General features: G+C 37.5%; 1 protein-coding gene across 1 annotated transcript in view; it reads left to right on the top strand.

Annotated features, from left to right (window-relative positions):
- Positions 1-4366, top strand: part of LOC103087794 (AF4/FMR2 family member 3-like) — a 256607-nt gene that overhangs the window by 164066 nt on the left and 88175 nt on the right. The gene's annotated exons all lie outside the window — the stretch shown is intronic.

Below are 4366 nucleotides of genomic sequence, written 5' to 3'. Positions count from 1 at the left end.
GGAAAGAGTTTTATGAGACTGCATGGCTTTCTGTACTAACACTAATGCCTGTGGCCATATGTATCAGTAACTCCTTTGCTGGCTGATTTGTAGACATAACTAAAGAGCGATGTACCTTTGCAGATTTTTGGAAATCACTGACTACGTGCACATCTATTTCTTGTACAGTTTTTGCATTTGGTGAGGTTACAGTTACAGCTTCATTTCTATCACTACATTTAGAGAACTTAAGTGACAGATGTTCCTACTGTCTGACTTCCTTTGAGTTCTTCCTAAATTATTCATCAACTTGTTTAAATATGCTTTGTTATTTTTTTTTAGAAGTCTTGTAGATACAAAAACAACTTTAGCATTTAAAGTGTATGCACCACCCAGCAATTCCACTACTGGGCATATACACTGAGAAAACCATAGTTCAAAAAGAGTCATGTACCACAACGTTCATTGTACCTCTGTTTACAATAGCCAGGAGATGGAGGCAACCTAAGTGTCCATCGACAGATGAATGGATGTGGCACGTATATACAATGGAATATTACTCAGCCATAAAAAGAAACGAAACTGAGTTATTTGTAGTGAGGTGGGTGGACCTAGAGACTGTCATACAGAGTGACGTAAGTCAGAGAGAGAAAAACAAATACCGTATGCTAACACATATATATGGAATCTGAAAAATAAAAAAGGTTCTGAAGAACCTAGGGGCAGGACAGGAATAAAGATGCAGATGTGGAGAATGGACTTGACGGCACAGGAATGGAGAAGGGGAAGCTGTGACAAAGTGAGAGAGTGGCATGGACATATATACACTACCAGATGTAAAATAGGTAGCTAGTGGGAAGCAGCCGCATAGCACAGGGAGATCAGCTCGGTGCTTTGTATCCACCTAGAGTGGTGGGATAGGGAGGGTGGGAGGGAGGTGCAAGAGGGAGGGGATATGGGGGTATATGTATATGTACAGCTGATTCACTTCGTTATAAAGCAGAAACTAGCACACCATTGTAAAGCAATTATGCTCCAATAAAGATGTTAAAAATAAATAAATGAATAAAATAAAATGTATGCACCAGACCCTGACATTTTGAGCTAATATAGGCATATCTCAGAGATATTGCAGGTTCGGTTCCAGACCACTGCAATGAAGCAAATATCACAATAAAGCGAGTCATAAGATTTTTTTGGTTTACCAGTGTGTATAAAAGTTATATTTACACTATTCAGTAGTCTGTTAAGTTTGTGATAGCATTATTTCTAAAAAACAAAACAAAACAAAACAAAACCAGTATATACCTTAATTTAAAAATACTTTCTTGCTAAAGAATACTAATCATCATCTGAGCATTTAGCAAGTTGTAATCTTTTGCAATGGTAACATCAAAGATCACTGATCAACATAACAAATATAATAATGAAAAAGTTTGAAATATTGTGAGAATTACCAAAATACGACACAGAGACACGAAGTGCGCAAATGCTGTTGGAAAAATGGGGTCCATAAAAAAATGGTGTCCATTTGCTCGACTCAGTGTTGCCACAAACCTCCAATTTGTAAAAAACCATGATGTCGGTAAAGCTCAGTAAAGTGAAGTGCCGTAAAACGAGGTAATGCCTATACTGATGTTTACATATGAATTAACACTGCTATCCAGTCATCAAGAATTGGGCTCCCACTGTATCCCCAAGATACTGTGTGAAACTATTAAGTTGAGTGAAACTCGTTTTTTAATTCATTTGAAGCCCCAAGGATTTCTGTTATAAATTTATAATTCTCTAGGCCTTTATAAATTTTGTAATTTTTACCAACCATTGGAATTGGCTTGTGAGATGAATTATGAACTATAATCTAACCAATGGACTTCAGGCTGCTTTTCCATCTCACAGATTGAACTATTTATCACAAACCCTTTGCTTGATTTGATCGACACACATCTCTGCAGTGCCACGGTCAACCACTGTATTCTGTGCAACTGGCGTATCCTTGGGCAGGTGCTGGAAAGCTTTCTCTAACGAAAACTCCGCTTCTCCGATTGAGATAAAGTCACTTCTCCGGTGGTGGCTGCTTTGGGTTGTGTAGTAGGACATATCATCTATTACTGACAGTGTAAATGATGGTTTTGTAGATGTCACTTTAAAAGTTAGGTTGAAATTTGTCTCTGACTTGTTGTGGGGGGCAGGTTAGGTTTTGCTGATGTTAATCTTCTAACTCCTTTCTCAAGAACGTCACTGGCAGTATTCACTCAGGGTCCTCCATTTGCTCCTGGCTTTCCCAGCTCTGTGACTGTCACTCTGCTGCCTCTGGAAGGATTTTCCTGTAGACCACTATCTCTTTTCCTTAGAGTTTAATTTAAGGCACTTCTCCAGGAATCTCTTCTTGATGAGACAAGGGAGTTAGCTCTACCCTAAACATACATTGCTCATTTCTTAAACCTGAAAAGTCAGCTCAGGTTGCTCTCCACCAACATCTGAGTACTGATGTATTGCATGGAATGGTACTTGAGAACGCGGACTTGGCCTCCAAAGTTGGCTTTGAACTAGGCTAGCCATATGATGTTGAGGAAAGTTTTCTTTTTCAAAATGTGGTAAACTGGTATCCACTTCATAAAATTGTTGATGATTGGATTATATGATGACCATAAAGCACTCAGCACAGTGCCTGGAGAGTTAAGATACTCAGTGAAGTTGGCAATTATGACTGAGACTGTGAGATCAATATGGATAGACCAATAGACCTGAAACAAGATGTGTTTGTCAGGTTATGCGTAGTCACCTCCACGTCCCTTTTTCTGGAACAGCTGACTTTAATCTTCCTCACTCCATTATCTACTGTTTCAGAAAGGGTGAAATGCATATTATTATTCTAGGTATAATTCAAGAAGCTGTAAACACCAAGGAATTCAACAGAAGAAAAGAAACCTGTTTTAGAAACCATTGGGTTGAAAGAGAAAATGCAGGCAGGGTGATTTTTTTTTTTTTTTTTCTGTAACCTGCTGTAGGGCCATATGGTTGCTGAATGTGTTGATGCTGGTTTTAAGATTCCTGAGTATTTTGAACTTGACATGTTATTTTTTTAATGATTTCAAACATCATTTCTTTCAGGGCCTTTTCCCAGTGTTGCCATCATATTGAACAGATGGCGTGGCGGCATGTACATTTGCATTCTGCAATCCTGCCATGTTATTTGCAGATTTTCTTAGCACAAACCTGTGATTCTTTCTCTACCTTTTCAGTATGGCTGCAGTGAAATGGTAAATAGATTCTTCCCCAGAGCATCGAGGATATGGTGGAAATTGGGATCGCGTATTGCTTCTTCTTTTTAATTTTATGTGATTATATTTTTGGGGTTTTATACGTACTGTTACTAGTATATTCGGTCATTTCAAACTGGCCCTTTCATCCAAAGGACTAAAAGTCCTCATTATACCTTTATGATATGAGTAAAAATGGGGTGGTATTAGTGCTGAGAGGAACCTTAATGATTACGTGTCACCTTTTCACGTCGCCCCGTTGACTTTTCTAGTTGCTACCTGAAATTGTCCTGTTTGTTTTTTGTCTGGTTTTGCCAAAGGATGGAATAAGCTCCATGAGAGCTTGGACCCTGTCTGTTTCGTTGGTCCCCAATGATCACCTGTGAACGAATGAATGAGTGAATGAAGTCATTAATAAGGGACCTTCTAGGCAATATACAGTATGATTCCAACTCTGTGATATTCTAGAAAAAGAAAACTGTGGAGATAGTAAAAAGATCAGTGGTTCATCTTGAGGGGTGAATAGGCAGAGTACAGAGTATTTTTTAGGGCAATGAAAATACTCTATATGATATTATAATTATGAATATATGTCATTATACATCTGTCCAAACCCATAGAGTGTACAACACCAAGTGTGAACCGTAAGGTAAACTATCGACTTAGGGTGATTATGGCAGGTCAATGTAGGTTCATACTTGGTAAAAAAAAAATGTACCATTCGAGTGAATGATATTGATAATGGTGGAAGCTATCCATGTATGGGGTAAGGGGGTATATGGGAAATCTTTTTACCTTTCTCTTAATTTTATTTTACACCTAAAATTGCTCTAAAAAATAAGGTCTTAAATAAAAACAAATAATAATAATAAAATAAAGGACCTTCTAGGTGCTAGAATTCTTTCGCCAGCAGAATATGAGTTCCCTGAACATAATTGCTTTTCTAATCTTTTTACCTTTATTTTACTCACGTCTGTTTGCAAAAGGGTTTGTCCAGGAGTGATGTCTTCATAGTCTTCCTTGTTTTTTATGATTTAAAAAATAATAATAAATGACTTTTTAATAAAAATGACTGTGTGGATATAAATAGACAGTCCCTCAAGAGACTTTTTTTTTTTTTTTTT

The sequence above is a fragment of the Lipotes vexillifer genome, unplaced genomic scaffold (genome assembly GCF_000442215.2).
Source record: "Lipotes vexillifer unplaced genomic scaffold, Lipotes_vexillifer_v1.1 scaffold177, whole genome shotgun sequence".
NCBI classification, from domain to species: domain Eukaryota; kingdom Metazoa; phylum Chordata; class Mammalia; order Artiodactyla; family Lipotidae; genus Lipotes; species Lipotes vexillifer.
The sequence above is the reverse complement of the archived record's forward strand: the minus strand, read 5'-3'. Positions and strand labels throughout refer to the sequence as shown.